The sequence below is a fragment of the Bison bison genome, unplaced genomic scaffold (genome assembly GCF_000754665.1).
Source record: "Bison bison bison isolate TAMUID 2011002044 unplaced genomic scaffold, Bison_UMD1.0 scf7180017864259, whole genome shotgun sequence".
NCBI classification, from domain to species: Eukaryota; Metazoa; Chordata; class Mammalia; order Artiodactyla; family Bovidae; genus Bison; species Bison bison.
In genome coordinates this window covers 3,776,876-3,795,339 of record NW_011494831.1, presented here as the reverse complement: position 1 = coordinate 3,795,339, position 18,464 = coordinate 3,776,876, and the positions used below count along the sequence as shown (strand labels likewise).

General features: G+C 40.3%; 1 protein-coding gene and 1 pseudogene across 2 annotated transcripts in view; one reads left to right on the top strand and one right to left on the bottom strand.

The window, feature by feature from the left end:
- Nucleotides 1-748, top strand: part of LOC104994469 — a 1,375-nt pseudogene extending 627 nt beyond the window's left edge.
- MGA (MGA, MAX dimerization protein) overlaps nucleotides 1-18,464 on the bottom strand; it is a 148,464-nt gene that overhangs the window by 129,294 nt on the left and 706 nt on the right. The window lies entirely within an intron of this gene.

Sequence of the window (18,464 nt, the reverse complement as noted above, 5' to 3'; positions counted from 1 at the left end):
AAAGGGAGGTGTGGCTCTCTTCTAGTTATTTCAACACAAAGGACCCTGAGCAGCAAAGTCTCCCCATACAGCCTCTAGGAGTTAGCGTGGGAAGTCTTGCACAGGAACCAGTGCAAACACTGGAAGTTTTTGGAGTGGTGAAGCTTCAGGTCAGCCTGAAGAACTATGACCCTCAGAAGGACAAATGCTTCTCTGGCACAGTCAGGCTTAAGCCCACTCCCTGCTCCATGGTCTCTATATGTGTTCTAGGAGACAGACAGCACTGTGAATAAGCCAAAGCTGCAGATATCCCCTCATGTGGTCATTTCGGTGCTAAAGCAACTCAACAATAAGAAACCGGTCAAGAAGCTGGCCAAGAAGCATGATGCCTTTATGATTCAGTCTTCAGCAGACCCCACAAATTCTGGGCCCAGGCCTGAATAAGGCTGGCAAATTTCATTCCTTGCTGACTCAAAATGAGAATATGATGGCCAAGTTAATGAAGTAAAGTCCATGATCAAGCTCCAGATGAAGAAGGTGCTATGTGTGGCAGTGGCTGTTGATGAAGATGACAGATTATGAGCTTGTGTACAACATCCACTTAGTTGTCAACTTCCTGGAGTCACTGCTCAAGAAAAATAGGCAGAACATCTGGGTTTTATACATTAACAACACCATGGGCAAGCCCTAGCACCTATATTAAGACACAACTTATTCAACCATGCTTCCCTTGTGGTTCAGCTGGTAAAGAATCCGCCTGCAATGCAGGAGACCTGGGTTCAATCCCTGGGTTGGGAAGACCCTCTGGAGAAGAGAAAGGCTACCCACTCCAGTATGCTGGCCTGGAGAAGTCCATGGACTGTATAGCCCATGGGGTCACAAAGAGTCGGACACGATTGGGAGATTTTCACTTTCACTTAATAAACCATACTCCTGCCATTCAGTTCAGTCATTCAGTCGTGTCCAACTCTTTGCAACCCCATGGACTGCAGCATGCTAGGCTTCCCTATCCATTACCAACTCCTGGAGCTTGCTCTAACTCATATCCATTGAGTCGGTGATACTATCGAACCATCGCATCCTCTGTCATCCCCTTCTCCTTCTGCCCTCAATCTTTCCCAGCATCAGTGTCTTTTCCAATGTGTCAGTTCTTCGCATCAGGTGGCCAAAGAACTGGAGCTTCAGCTTCAGCATCAGTCCTTCCAATGAATATTCAGGACTAATCTCCTTTAGGATGGACTGGTTGGATCTCCTTGCAGTCCAAGGGAATCTCAAGAGTCTTCTCCAACACCACAGTTCAAAAGCATCAATTCTTCGGTGCTCAGCTTTCTTTATGGTCCAACTCTCACATCCATACATGACTACTGGAAAAACCATAGCTTTGACTAGACAGACCTTTGTCGGCAAAGGATGTCTACTTTTTAATATGCTTCCTATTTTTGTCATAGCTTTTCTTCCAAGGAGCAAGGGTTTTTTAACTTCATGGCTGCAGTCACCATCTGAAGAGATTGGGAGCCCAAGAAAATAAAATCTGTCACTGTTTCCATTGTTTCCCCATCTATTTGCCATGAAGTGATGGGACCGGATGCCATGATCTTAGTTTTCTGAACGCTGAGATTTAAACCAGCTTTTCACTCTTCTCTTTCACTTTCATCAAGAGGCTCTTTAGTTCCTCTTCACTTTCTGCCATAAGGGTGTTGTCACCTACATATCTGAAGTTACTGACATTTCTCCCTGCAATCTTGATTCCAGCTTGTGCTTCATCCAGCCTGGCATTTCACATGATGTACTCTGCATATAAGTTAAATAAGCAAGGTAACAATATACAGCCTTAATGGGCTCCTTTTCCAATTTGGAACCAGTCCATTGTTCCATGTCTGGTTCTACCTGTTGCTTCTTGACCTGCATACAGATTTCTCAGGAGGCAGGTAAGGTGGTCTGGTAGTCTCATCTCTTGAAGAAATTTCCACAGTTTGTTGTGATCCACACAGTCAAAGGCTTTGGCGTAGTCAATAAACCACATGTTTTTCTGGAATTCTCTTGCTTTTTCTATGATCAACTGGATGTTGGCAATTGGACCTCTGGTTCCTCTGCCTTTTCTAAATCCAGCTTGAACATCTGGTAGTTCTCAGTTCACATACTGTTGAAGCCTACCTTGGAGAATTTTGAGCATCACTTTGCTAGTGTGTGGGATGAGTGCAATTGTGCGGTAGTTTGAACATTCTTTGGCACTGTCTTTCTTTGGGATTGGAATAAAAAAGAACCTTTTCCAGTCCTGTGGCCACTGCTGAGCTTTCCAAATTTGCTGGCATATTGAGTGTAGCACTTTCACAGCATCATGTTTTAGGATTTCAAAAAGTTCAGCTGGAATTCCATTACCTCCCATTAGCTTTGTTTGTAGTGATGCTTCCTAAGGCCTACTTGCCTTTGCACTCCATGATGTCTGGGTCTAGGTAAGTGATCACACCATCATGGTTATCTTGGTCAATAAGATCCTTTTTGTACAGTTCTTCTGTGTATACTTTCTACCAGAACCTGAGAAGAAAATATTCCTCTATTCGCTGGGCTGGCTTGTCAAAATCTGTACTAGTATATCCTGTTTGGAGCACCACTTTTTTTAAGAGGACCAAAGAAGGCCAACAAGGGTGGGAAGAATATTCAGATACTATAATGTATTTTTAAAAGGTTGAAATCATTGAGAATTCTCTTTTTAATTTTTGTTTTTGTTTTAACTTTAATAAACATTACTATCGGAGAAGGCAATGGCACCCCACGCCAGCACTCTTGCCTGGAAAATCCCATGGACAGAGGAGCCTGGTGGGCCGCAGTCCATGGGGTCGCTAAGAGTCGGACAAGACTCAGCGACTTCACTTTCACTTTTCACTTTCATGCATTGGAGAAGGAAATGGAAACCCACTCCAGTGTTCTTGCCTGGAGAATCCCAGGAACGGGGGAGCCTGGTGGACTGCTGTCTATGGGGTCGCACAGAGTCGGACACAACTGAAGCGTGTAGCAGCGAACATTACTATAGGGCTTCCCTCATGGCTCAGATGGTAAAGAATCTACCCGTAATGCGGGAAACCAAGGTTCAATCCCTGGGTTGAGAGAGCCCCTGGAGAAAGGAATGGCAACCCACTCCAGTATTCTTGCCTGGAGAATTCCATGGAGAGAGAGTCAGACGTGACAGATGACTCACACACACACAAGCATTACTATAGCACTAAACAATAAAACAATCAAAAAGAAATTTCAAATTTTAATTCATTAAACAATCAACATTATTTATTGAAAATTACTACAGGCCAGGCACTGTTCTAGGACAGACCAGTCTAGACTCTTGACTTCTTAGAGCTTGCATTCTAATGGAAAACACAAAAAAATCAATAAATAATTTCTGATACCTACAGTCTTACGACTCACCATGACTTTGTATTACTCTGAATTTCTATATTCATGTGTATATATTTTTATAGGGTTTGGGGTTTTTTTTAAGGCATCTTTTTTTAAAGATCCTCCTTTAGTATTACTCAGCCATTAAAAAGAATACATTTGAATCAGTTCTAATGAGATGGATGAAACTGGAACCTATTATACAGAGTGAAGTAAGCCAGAAAGAAAAACACCAATACAGTATACTAACGCATATATATGGAATTTAGAAAGATGGTAACAATAACCCTGTGTACGAGACAGCAAAAGAGACACTGATGTATAGATCAGTCTTATGGACTCTGTGGGAGAGGGAGAGGGTGGGGAGATTTGGAAGAATGGCATTGAAACATGTATAATATCATGTATGAAACGAGTCGCCAGTCCAGGTTCGATGCACGATACTGGATGCTTGGGGCTGGTGCACTGGGACGACCCAGAGGGAGGGTATGGGGAGGGAGGAGGGAGGAGGGTTCAGGATGGGGAACACAGGTATATACCTGTGGCAGATTCATTTCAGTATTTGGCAAAACTAATACAATATTGTAAAGTTTAAAAATAAAATTAAAAAAAAAAGAAGATAGAAAGATGAAAAAATAAATAAATAAATAAAGATCCTCCTTTAAAGCAGGATCTCTGCACTTTTGGTTCTACTCTTCATTTAACATTATTTTTGAAAACATACTTTGCAAGTTGCTCCAAACTTTAATACGTGTTTTTCACTTTTAACATCACAATTTACTTAATATTCCTCCATTCTTCCAACACATGTTATGTCCAGCCTTTGCTGTAAATGCAACAAAGGACTAGGCTGGGAGTGAATTCCCTCTCCAGAGGAATTTGGGCAAGGTAGGCAATAAGCTGTTAAGTTTGCAGGAGGGCTTTTTTTTTTTTTTAAGCTGTGCCAAGCTAGTATGAAAGTGCTGAGTCCTAACCACTGAACCACCAGGGAATTCTCTGCAGGAGTACTTTAAAGCTGACGGTAGGATCCCAGAATGAGAACTAACATGCTTAAATAATAAGGAAGCAGGTCATATCCAATCACTCCAGGCAAAACCTCAGCTAAAAAAGAGAATTCTTAATGTGGTGAGAGACAGAAGAGTAGAGGTACATGAGCTGTATCAAAACACTCCAGTGGACTACTGGCAAGGAAGGAATCCTCTGGCACTAAGTGAGGGTACACTACGGAGTGCAGAGAAACTGCTCTCAAATCTCTTGTAAATCTGCTGTAAGAAATTAAAAGCATGAGGCTAACCTTTAGGAAACTTAATGGCAACTTTAGTGGTATCAGGAGAAGAGAATGAGCCAATAAGGGCAGCTATAAAGTCAACACTGATAATCCCAAAGGCACCACTGAGGTCAGCTCTTGAGAGGATCACAAAAGAACATCAGTAGCCAATTAAGGTCACCAGGCAGTAGAGGTTTGGGCAGCACAGCCAACTGCAGCAGAACCAACAAATCAACATCCACAGAACAGTCAGGAGCCAGTGAACCATGATCTGGAAGGATTCAGTGAGAATCAGTCTCAAAATCAAAGATGATTTTCTTAATCATTGCCTAGAAGATTTAAGATGTAGGGATGGATTATGAAGATAATTTAAAGAAATTACTTGAAAGTTGTCATGAAAGCAAGAATATTCCATATACTCAAGAGGGTTCTGGAATGGAAGTTTCTACAAAAGGTTTTCAAATCAGCATAATGAATAACCTTTTGACCTCTAAAACTACTCAACAATGAAACAAGTTTCCTCACAAAGTGCTGAGCTCCCTTGTTATCAGATATATTTAGCAAAAAGTGATCAACTTTTGTGGCTTTTGTAAAGGAGAATCTGAGTTTGATTGGAGTTTTTTGTTGTCATTCTTTACCAAATATCTTTAATTGTAATTTTATTTTTATCAAAGTTATCCACAAACAGAGAGGAACATAAAGATACAAGGATAAATATCAGTCAAGCAAACCTGAAGGACAGTTAATGAACATGCCTCCAAAAAGGAGAGAAAAATTAAAAGGAGATAATTTATTCAAGAAACACTGTGCTCTTATTACATACCATGCTCTGTACTAAGTACTAGAGAAACAACAACAAAACAACAAAAAAAATAGACTAAAAATAAATAAAGTAACATACAGAATAAATACAATGTAATATCCTCAAGTTTATCCAGGAACAGAATAAGCACATTATTGGGAAAACTAATGAAGTCCAAATTAAGCCTGGAATTTACCTAATAGTAATATATCAATGTCGGTTTCTCAGTTTTGACAAAGGTACCCTCGTAAGGTAAGATTAACATTAGGAGAAACTGGGTGAGGAGTATACAGAATCTCTGTTATAATCTTTACAACTTTTCTATAATCTAAGATCATTCGCCAAAAGGTTTACTTTAAAAAAACTCAAGTCTTAATGATAAAGCTACTGCAGTTCCTCAAAAAATTAAAAACAGTATTACCACGTGATCCAGCAATTCTATCAAAACTTCTATATACTCAAAAGAATTGATAGCACAGACTCAAAGAGATGTTTATACACCCACGTTCATAACAACATTATTCACAACAGCCAAAAGGTAGAAACCACCCAAATATCCATCAACAGATGAGTGGATACACAAAAAAACATGATTTACACACATAATAGACGTGACTCAGTGACTAAATGACAACATATAATAGAATATTATTCAGCCAATCCTAACACATGGTACAAGATAGATGAACTATGAAGCATCAGGCTAAGTGAAATTGTTGCTGTTTAATCCCTAAGTCATGTCCAACTCTTTTTGTGACCCCAAGGACTGTACCCACCAGGCTCCTCTGTCCATGGGATTTCCCAGGCAAGAATACTGGAATAGGTTGCTATTTCTTTCTCCAGGGGATCTTCCCAACCCAAGGATCAAAACTGCATCCCCTGCATTGGTAGGCGATTCTTAACCACTGAGCCACCAGGGAAGCCCCAAGTGAAATTAGCCAGTTTCAAAAAGACAAATACTAGGTTGGTACAAAAGTAACTGTGGTTTTTTGCATTGTTGAACTTTCCCATTTGATATTGGAATACATTCTTAAATGTGGTTATGTTATACATCATCTTAATGCACATTTCTCACTTTTTTTTTTTTTTGCTAATGACATAACTTAGTATTTATATTTATTTTAGACTATAAAAATGATGTTAGACAAAAAGCAAATTCGAGCAATTTTTTAATTTGAGTTCAAAATCAGTCATAAAGCAGGGGAGACAATTCACAACATCAACAACGCATTTGGCCCAGGAACTGCTAACAAACGTTTTGCAAGTGATGAGAGCCTTGAAGATGAGAAGCATAGTGGCCAGGCAACGGGAAGTTGACAATGACCAACTGAGAGCAATCATCCAAGCTGATCTTCTTACAACTACACAAGAAGTTGCTGAAGAACTCAACATTGACCATTCTACAGTCATTCGGCATTTGAAACAAATGGGAAAGGTGAAAAAGCTCAATAAGCAGGTGCCTCATGAGCTGACCACAAATCAAAAAATTCGTTGTTTTGACATGTCACCTTTCATTCCACCTAACAACAACAAATCATTTCTTGATAGACTGTGACATGAAACAAATGAAAAGTGGATTTTATACATTGGGCGATCACCAGCTCAGTTGTTAAGACTGAGAAGGAGCTCCAAAGCACTTCCCAAAGCCAAACTTGCACCAAAACAAGGTCATGGTCACTGTTCGGTGGTCGGCAGCCGGTCTGATCCACTACAGCTTTCTGAATCCCAGCAAAACCATTAAATCTGAGTAGTATGCTCAGCAAATTGATGAGATGCACTGAAAACTGCAATACCTGCAGCCAGCACTGGTCAACAGAACGGGCCCAATTCTTCTCCATGACAACGTACGACCATACATGGCACGACCAATGCTTCAAAAGTTGAATGAACTGGGCTACCAAGTTTTGCCTCCTCTGCCATATTCACCTGCCCTCTCACCAATCAACTACACTTCTTCAAGCATCTATACAACCCTTTGCAGGGAAAATGCTTCTACATCCAGCAGGAGGGAGAAAATGTTCTCCAAGAGATTATCAAATCCCGAAGCATGGATTTTTACGCTACAGGAATAAATGAACTTATTTCTCGTTGGCAAAAATGTGTTGATTGTAATGGTTCCTATTTTGATTAATAAAGATGTGTTTGAACCTAGTTATAATGATTTAAAATTCACGGTCCAAAACCTCAATTACTTTTGTACCAACCTAATATTTTGTATGATTTCACGTATGTGTGGTATTTGCAGTAGTCAAATTCAGAGACAGAAAGCAGAATGGTGTGCTGGGGACTAGGGTGAGAGGAAAACGGTAAATTAAATAGTATTTTATAGGTACAGAGTTTCAGCCTGGAGAAATGAAACCCCAGAGATGGATGGTGATGATGACTGCACAACAACGTGAACATACTTAGTGCCAAAGAACTGGATACTTACACTAGTTAAAACAGTGTATTTATATTCTATTACAATTTTTTAATATAGTCAAATAAATACAATGATGGAGGTCTGAACAGCAGAACTCTAACTTCCCTGAGACTCTGACTTCTAAGATGAGTTCTGAACAAGATTGTCCTCCTAGGAAAAAAAAATGGGGGGAAGGAACACTGAATAGAGGTAGAGGTATAGCAAGCACGGTAGTCTATAACAGCAACCGGAAAACTACAACCCCAGAGGCCATGTTCTGCCATCTTTTTTTATATAGCCCACAGACTAAGAATGGTTTTTACATTCTTTAATGGTTGAAAAAAAATTAATCAAATTTTAATGACATGAAAAATTTTAATGTTCATAATTAAAGTTTCCCTGGAACAGAGCCATGATCGTTCACTTACATATTGTCAATAGCTGCCTTCATGCTACCACAGCACAAGTGAGTAGTTATTGACAAAAAAGACCCCAAAAACTTAAAATATTATCTGGCCTTTTACAGAAAAAGTCTCCCAACCCCTGGTCTAGAGGCCTGAAAGTAATACCTAGTATGAATTTAACTCTCAGATGTGTCTGAGAGAGACAGAGAGTAAATGAGATAAGCTACAAGGTGGGTGTGCTTAGTCACTCAGGCATGTCGGACTCTCTACAACCCCATGGACTGCAGTCTGCCAGGCTCCTCTGTTCATGAGGCTTCTTCAGGCAAGAATACTGCAGTGGGTTGCCATGCCCTTCTCCAGGGGATCCTCCCAACCAAGGGATCTAACCCAGGTCTCCCACACTGCAGGTGGCTCAGTCGGATTCTTTACCAACTGAGCCACCAGGGAAGCCCAAAGCTATAAATAAGGTAAAGGGCTGTATCTGCTAGGCTAAAGAATCTGAACTGGTCTCCACTTGATTCCATTTATTATGAGAAGCTACTGAAGAACTGCACTGAGAGTAATCTGCCTAGATTCACCTTATGTAAAGGCAGTTATTTATTCATGTCTAAAGGTAGCTGAAGTATTTTATTTACTAAAAAACAAAACTTGCCACTTAAAAAAAAAAAAAGACTAGAAGCACACCAGTACGGTTAATAGTGAGTGGTAGGCTGTCTCACTCTTTGCAACTCCATGGACTGTAGCCCACCAGGCTCCTCTGTCCGTGGGGTTTTTCCAGGCAAGGATACTGGAGTTGGTTGCCATTTCCTTCTCCAGGGGATCTTTCTGGACCAGCGATCAAACCTGTGCCTCCTGCATTGGTACGCAGATTCTTTAACAGTGGTAGGTAGCATATTTGAAATTTTTATTTCCTTTTTTGTGCTTATCTATGTTTTTCATATCTTCTCAAATGAGAAGAAAACTGCTTTTATAATTCAAATCCAAAAATAAGTACTTTTAAACTCATATTCGTACACACACAACATTTGTTCCTCTAGGTTCTATACACTTCTCCCCTCCCCCTCAGCTGCTCCCACCCCTTCAGCCTTAGGAAGAAGGAGAAAATGTGTCTAAGGAAACCTATCCATATAGCAAAACTATAGAAGGACGCCTATGTCACACTTACAAAGGTTAAATAACATTCTACCTTTTCAAATTACCTATTTGCTTTAGAGGCGTGCAAGAATAAAATGTTGGAAAGCAATGCATTGGCAGAGCACTCTTCCCATATAGAGCTTTCATTACATCAAAGAGTCAAATCAATAATATCTTTTTGAAACTAAAAATGTTAAAAGACAGGAAAAAATGCAGAGCTTGCAAGTCAGGTCAAAATGTTGAAACTGATGCAAGATAAGACCATATATCTCTGCAAATATAATTATGGGCTTAAGAAATGCAAAGTCTTTGATTTATACACAGTACTTTGCACTTACTGATACACTGCTTGTTAAGATTAAACTCCTTTTTAATGTTATGTTTCAATTCCTTGACTAAATTGTCAGGGATTTGTGTGCAAGGAACCAGAACTTTTCTTTTGTGCATCCCCCACAGCACCCCATACAGTGCCCATATATGGTGGTGCTTAATACATGCTTACAATTGAATGACAGAATAATTAACCCTACTTGAGCTCATAGACTGAAACCTGCACACCTACAATTCACACCATTAAGTCTGTCTCTATGCAATAGTTTAAAGACATTCCTGGGGTGGGTACTGCTGATTCTACTGGATTTATTACACTGGGTTTCTCCTCTAGCAAACAGCTCAAAGTACACATGTAATGCTAAAACAGAATTCCTGACTACTGAGAAGGTGGGTGTGAAAGTGGGCAAATGAAAGAAGATATCTATTATAATACCTTGCCTTCAAAGAATAAGCATTATTCAACTCTAGAGATTAAACCACTCTAAAAATGTCTCTGAACTAAGGCTCCTAATTGACAGTATTAAACTTTGTACTGGCTAAATTCCATCACAATAAATATCATTAAAACCAAAACTCACCATTAAAAAAATCCTAAAAATCTCAGCTAATGATCCATATGTTCATGTACTGTAAGACAAAGTTTTAGTTGTTTACTCTCTTTTGCCAAAACTAAACTTCTTCCAAGCATTAGCTTGAGCATCTACTACATGCCACACACTGGGGAAACAAACGAATTTAAAAAGTCAATCAAGGGTCAGGATGGGGAGCACATGTACACCCATGGCTGATTCATGTGAATGTATGGCAAAAACCACCACAATATTATACTTAGTCTCCAATTAAAATTTAAAAAATTTTTTTCAATAAACACTATTTACCCACCAAAAAAAAAAAGCCAGTCAGTATCAACTGACTTTATATTCTGCTATAAATTAAAGTACCAACAACAGAGCTGAGGAAGTACTGTGCACTGAGGAGCAAACTTTTATCTGTGGAAATTTGGGGAAATTACATAGCAAATGTAAGCTACACATAGAAGACTGAGCAAGAGTTTGAGGCAAAGAGCAGGCAGAGAAGTATTAAGAGTATACCAGGCAAATAGAGGGTTATACACAAGCAGAACATGTTGGACATGACGGGAATGATAAAGAGGAGAGAGGACAGAAAGGTAGGGCAGAGTTCAACAGTGATAGGTCTGGCATGCTAAAGTATGAAATTTGGAGTTTATGGCCCCAGGTAATGGAGAGAAAATAGAAATTTTAAGTAGGGCAAAGACAAAAACCCGAAGAATCAATTTATATATCAGGAAGAGCCTAAGTTACATTACAATCATCTCAAAAGCTTTGTTTAATATTGTACCATACAGACACAGTAAATACTGTGCTTATGCGGATACAAAACAATCTGCTGCTAAGTCCCTTCAGTCGTGTCCGACTCTGTGCGACCCCATAGATGGCAGCCACTAGGCTCCTCCGTCCATGGGATTTTCCAGGCAAGAGTACTGGAGTGGGGTGCCATTGCCTTCTCCGACAAAACAATCTAAGGGTTACTTATTTCTCTGTCTATGCTTTCAGTTTAGCTTCAGGGCTCGGTCACTGGCCCTCTTCTCTACTTCCCTGGCTGACCTCACCAGACCCAGATTTCTAAACACCATCTACGTATTGATGACATCCTAAATGTATATTCACAGCCATGACTTTGACTTTGGGCTCCAGACTGAACAATCAATTACCTATTCCTGGATAGACAGCATGTGTGTTAGTCACTCACAACTCTTTGCGACCCCATGGACTGTAGCCCACCAGGCTCCTGTCCATAGGATTCGCCAGGCAAGAATATTGGAGTGGGTAACCATTCCCTTCTCCCAAGGGATCTTCTCAGCCCAGGGATCAAACCCAGGTCTCCCGCATTGCAGGCAGATTCTTTACAGTTGAACCACCAGGAAGGATTTCCAGTGAACATCTCAAATTCAACATATCCAACTAAATTGTTCAGTTTAAACCCCAAACTAATTAACTCCTTCCAGTTTTCCATCTCTGTATGTGATACTAGTTGCTTTAGCTAACCTTGGATCCATCTCTGATCCCTCTCTCTCACATCTCACAACTAATCTATCAGCAAATTCTATCAATTCCACCTTCCAAACAGACTCTGAATCTGACCTCCCCTCACACTGCTTCCATCACTGCCTCCCTGACCCAAAGCCACCATACTTCATCATACCATTCCAGTGACTTCCTGAATGGTCTCCTGCTGCCCCTCTTGCCTCTACAGTAGTCAAAACAATCTTGTAAAAACATAAATTAGATAGTACCATTTGTCTTCATAAAACTTGTCCAATGGATCCCACCACACTTAGAATAAAATCCAAAGCCCTTCTGGTTTATAAGGCTCTATATCATCTGAGACCCACCAACTTCTCAATATCACTTCCTACTACCAAACTTCCACCACCACTGCCACCAATTAATACTGCAGCAATCTCCAAACTCTAGCACACCTGCCTTCTTACACTTCCTGGAAAATCTCAAACTGATTCTTGCCCCACCACTGCCACCAATTAATACTGCAGCAATCTCCAAACTCTAGCACACCAGCCTTCTTACACTTCCTGGAAAATCTCAAACTGATTCTTGCCCCGGAATCTTTGCACTAGTAGTCCCTCCCACTGCTTGAAAAGTTCCACATGCTAGCATGGCTCATTCCTTATCATTCAGGTTTCTTTACCTTTAAATGCTACCTCAGAGAATCCTTACCGCATGACCTACCTAAAAGAAACACCAAGCCTAGCACCACCATGCTCTATTCTTTTGTACTATTTTCTTCACAGCACTTTGACAATATCTGAAATCATATTATGTATTAATTTGTTGTCTATCTACTAAAACATAAATTCCCATTATAAATAAGATTGTTGGGATTTCCCTGGTGGCCCAGTTTCCACTGCAAGAGGCACAAGTTCAGTGCCTCGTCTCCCTGGTCAGGGAACTATTCTGGTCAGGGATCCTATCCCAAATTCCATGTGGCATGGCCAAATAAAATCTTAAAAAAAAAAAAAAAAAATTAAGACACTGTCTTCTTCACTGCTCAATCCCTAGACCTATATAATACCTGGCATACAGTATGGTTCATTAATATTTGCTGTTGAATGAATTTACCTAATTGGCCTAATCTATCTTATTTATATTTTCACCCTGTTATGCATAATTCAGTTACCAGGCTGTTCTTCCTAAAACAGTTTAAGGACTGTTAAAACAAGCTATACTATACTAATGCCTTTAATTCCTTTCTATAATTAGTCCTTCCAGCAACTTGGCCCGTTATTTTTTCTCTGACTCTAATTTCTATTATCAGCTGTCTGTATTATCAGCTTATCAATGTACGGCCTACTACAAATGCTATTGCTAAAGATGGACAGACATGTCCAGAATATTATTACAAATACTTTTTGTTATAACAAAAACAAGGAACACAGATTATTTTCTAAAAAACAGAAACTACAAAAAAGAAAACATTTAAAAACCAAATTCACAGGCAGGTGATCAAGGTCAACATTGTGACAAGTCATGCTGACTCTAACCCCAATCTAATCATGGAAAAATCATCAAATCCCAATTGAGGAACATCTGACCAGTACTCTTCAAAACTGTCAAGGTCATCAAAACAAGAAAAGTCAAGAAACTAGCACAGTCAAGAGGATCCTAAGAGGACATGATTAAAAGGTATCGTGGTTGTATAATGGAAGGTTCTCAGAGGCAAGAATTTCATATGAACTCTCTGCAGATGACTTGGAAGAACAAGCAGCCAGCTTTGTTTGGAACAAAGCTATGGCCATCTGGGTCACACATGCCTTAGGTTCATTTTCACTTTTTCCCTACATCACTTCTCTTTTCCCCTTCACACCTTCTTCCCTGTAATTTCACCCATCAAAAAAGCATTGTATGTGCGTGTGTGTGTGTATGTGTTCAGTCACTTAATCATGCCTGACTCTCTGTGACCCTATAGCCTGCTAGGCTCCTGTCTATGTGATTTTCCCAGCAAGAATATTGGAGTGGATTGCCATTTTCTACTCCAGGGGATCCTCCCAACCCAGGAATCGATCCCAAGTCGCCAGCATCTCCTACACTACAGGTCAATTCTTTACCTCTGAGCTACCCAGGGAAGCCAACAAACCATTAATAAATTTTTTAAAAAGTTATTTATGATATCCTAGATGAAATTCTGGAATAGAAATAAAGACAGTAGATAAAAACTTTAAAAAAAAATCTGATTAAACTATGCAGTTCTATAATTGTGTATCTTGGTTCATTAATTATAATATATACACCACACAAACATAAGACATTAACAATAGGGAAAACTGGGCATTTGGAATTTAGAAACTCTCTATACTGTCTTTGCAGAGAAGGCAATGGCACCCCACTCCGGTACTCTTGCCTGGAAAATCCTATGGATAGAGGAGCCTGGAAGGCTGCAGTCCTGGGGTCACTGACGGTCGGACACGGCTGAGCAACTTCACTTTCACTTTTCACTTTCATGCTTTGGAGAAGGAAATGGCAACCCACTCCAGTGTTCTTGCCTGGAGAATCCCAGGGACAGGGGAGCCTGGTGGGCTGCCGTCTAGGGGGTCACACAGAGTCGGACACGACTGAAGTGACTTAGCAGCAGCAGCAGCAGCATACTGTCTTTGAAATTTTTCTATATATCTAACACTGTTCCAAAAAATAAAAAGTTTTTTTTAAGTTAAATTCATCCAAAAATCCTATCATTCAAATAATATCACCATTAGTTTATGTTTTATATAAACCATCTTAGATTTCTATGTAAATGAACACATAGAGGTATATTCCTACAAAAATGTGATCACACTACAAATAACTTTAAAACTGGCTTTTTACACTTTAACAATATATATAATGTGCTTTGATGTGCTTTCTAAGTCATTACTAGAAATCTCTATCATGCCTACTAGTTACAAGACATTACCCTCTATGAGGGCATCTTATTTACGTAGCCAAACACCCATTATTTAAAATTTACATTTTTCTTGGGGTTTTTTTTGCTACTGTTTAAGACAACTATTGTGCTCACTTCAGCAGCACATATACTAAAACTGGAAAGATGCAGAGAAGATTAGCATAGCCCCTACACAAGGATGACATGCAAATTTATGAAGCGTTCTATATTTTTATGCATGGCAGAAACACAATATTTTAAGCAATTATCCTTCAATTAAAAATAAAATTAATTAAAAAAAAAGACAACTCTTAAACGAATATCTTTGCAAACTTACCAGTTAGGGCCTTAATAAAGAAGAGGAGCAGCTGAGTGATAGGTTATTAATGCTTCAATGTGTGCTTAGTCGCTCAGTTGTAACCAACTCTTTGCAACTGGCGACCCCATGGAGTATAGCCACCAGGTTCCTCTGTCCACGGCAAGAATGCTGGAGTGGGTTGCTATTTCCTCCTCCAAGGGCTCTTCCCAATCCAGGGATAGAACCCAACTCTCCTGTGTCTCCTCCACTGCAGGTAGATTCTTTACCACTGAGTCACCTGGGATGCCCATGCTTTCATTAAGTATGGCCAAAATATTCTCCAGAAAGGATGTTCAAAAGTAAATATCCATGAACAACAGTATATGAGTGTGCCAATTTCCCCACTCCTATGCCAATACTAGATACTACTGTTTTATCACATATATGCCAATCTGCTGCAGGGGGAGTTGTTTTGTGTTGTTTATAAGTAGAAAATACTGTATTTTTATCTTTATTGGTTATTTTTCTCTATGCATGCCATCTATCTAGTTAGGTCTTTTTTTGACAATCTGTTAGATACTAAAGTAACCTTCTGAGTCCAACCTGCTGCAAAAATTTTTTTCCCCACATTTTGCCTGGATTTAGTCATCACTGGTTCCCCTACACCTGGAAAACTGCCTGGCACATCAAACACACTCAATAAATATGTCAAATGAATACTAAATGAGTAAAGTTGTCTTTTAACTTGCTGGTATTGTTGCCAACTAGAGGCTGTTTTACATAATAATTCTATCAATAAGAATTCTATCAATCGTAATTGCCTTTGCAATCATGCTTCGAACAGCTCATCCTATGAGAACGTTAGAAAACTGCTTACCCGTTTTTTTAAACCAGTAATTTTTCTTTAAATATTAAGACTTTATTTACAAAGCTTCTTTGTTGCACAGAAAGTAAAAAAGGCTGTTACAATCTCCAGCAGCCACAGACAGCTAACTCACCAATCACAGCTATCCACGCTACAGCAAGTCTTACACAAAAACCTAACAACCCTTACAAATTTGTTGGGGTGAAGTGCCCAAGGTTGGTGGTGGATTTCCAAGAGGGACTAAATGGAATAAGGTGGAATGTTACACGAACTATTCTTTGGCTATTTGGGTGACAGGGTAGGTGGGCGTCCTGGGGTTTGTATCACAGCTACCTTTAAAAAAAAAAAACAGCTAAAAATTCATGTCAGCAGTCCAACCAATACTGAACAGTTCTTTTCCTTCAAGTTATTTGGAGTCTCATTAATCATCTTCTTCATCATCTGTTTCTCTCTTCCTTAAAGCAGGAATTTTGACTTCATATTTTATATTTAATTCCCCCAGATTTTGGATGGCAGATGGTTAAAGGGCATCACCGACTCAAGGGACATGAGTTTGAGTAAGCTGTGGGAGTTGGTGATGGACAGGGAAGCCGGACATGCTGCAGTCCATGGGGTCGCAAAGAGTCAGGCACAACTGAGCAACTGAACTAACTCCCAGATTTTATTTACATTTTAAGGTAGGATTCCTTTTTTTTCCAAATGGTTAGCCAATTGTTTCAACATAATTTCAAAATTCTTTCTCAACATGAAATGTCACCTGTATAACACTAGCCTTATCTATTTTTAGATTATTTTGACCCAGTGCTGTCTATGCCAGTTACCACTTATTGTTTTGATTACCATGGCTTTATTTGTATATTCACTAGTACAAGTCCCCACTTAATTTTCTTCTTTCAAAAATTTTTTAACTTATAAGCTCATTCTTCCAAATGAAATTTAGACTCATTTTGTCAAGTTTTTGAAAAGAATTCTGGTTGGAATTGTAAATTATCAGCCATACGACCTTGTGCCAGTTACTTAATCGCTCTGTTGCTATTTCCCTCGTTGGTTAAATGGAGATAGTAGTTACTTAACTCACAGGTTTGTTATGAGAACTAAGTGAATTAAGACATATAAAGTACTAGGCTAGGAAGATGTTAACTACTAGTGTAATTGTTCAAAAGTGGTAACTATTACCATGATTGTTCAATAAATGTTTTCCAGATTGTGCGCCCACAAAATTCAAAAGGCTCTTCAAGATACACCAAATGTACCATAAAGCACAGGTAATGATATGAAAAACACGTAACTTATGCCTGCTTCATTTCACTAAAACCTTGATCCTTGGTAAAACGCAGAACTGACGCAAGGAGCCAAGAACTATGAAAAACACCGAAGGTTGGTGGTAGGAAGCCTCAAAATTTTTATAAAGACCGGCCCACCAAGTGGAGAAGATCACTTCTTTCCAGTCAGAGTTTTGGGGCACTAGCACATGCCCTCTAACTCCTTTCGTTTCCCTATCTCCACAGTTATGACAATACTACTTCCCTCTTGATTTCTTTCCAAGAAAACACAGAGGGACTAGACGTCTAAGACAAAATACTTTTCAAATGAGATAGTGGCCAGGTACAGAGTATATATGCTACTGCTAACTACAGACAGACGTGTCCAGAATATTATAACAAGCTACCTCCACCAAGTTTCCCACATCACTTTAAGGATGGAGGGAGGGGGCCTATTGTGGGTTTTCTCCTATGGGGAGACCGGCTTATCTCACAATGATTGTTTTTAATTGTTTTGCTATCAGCATGACATTGGGATAAGGTAGAGGTCATATACCTTCTAAAGGCTTTTAAAAATAATAATAATAATAACCTCCTATACAGAGCTGTACGATGAGTAAACAGAGGCCAGGACTGGCAACGTAAAAGCGTGCTGAGCCCAGTTCGATTCTGTGGGCTGCAGCCTGCCAAGCTCCTCTGTCCATGGAATTTTTCAGACAAGAATACTGGAGTGGGTTGCCATTTCCTCCTCTATGGGATCTTCCGGACCAAGGGATCGAACCCGCGTCTCCTGCGTCCCCTGCATTGTCAGGCTGATTCTTCACCGCTGAGCCACCAGGGAAGCCCCAGGACTGGAACATGACTTGCTAATTGCAAAAGCAGCCAAAGGCCTACACCCTAGGTGTCCTCATTCCCAGAACCCTGTTCGGTCTACCACACCACACAGCTTCTCACCGACGCTTGCCACGCTTCGAGGTGGGAGGAGTAAAAACAGCCAGTCAGGCCATAGGAAAAGCGCTGGAAAACCTAGGAACGGCGCAGTCGAGAGCACATGACTGGCCTCTCTTCTCCCCTTCCACCCTCCCCCGTCCCCGCGCCAGCAGCACGCGCTGCCAACCTCGTCATGTGACCTTCACGCGGCCCCAGCGCTCCCCCTACTAGGCGACTCTTTCCAGCAGCCATTTTGCCTAGAACTTGTCGTCCGTGCTCACAGCGGAGCAGGACGCCACGAAAACCCGCGGCCAGACTTTACAGGCTGCACACGCGCTTCGAAAGAGTGCTGGGACCGGCAGGGGAGAGCCGAACCTCACTGAACACGTCGCACCCCGGGGCGCCGGGGAGAGCTGTGGGTGCGCCTCCGAGTGCGATTGGCT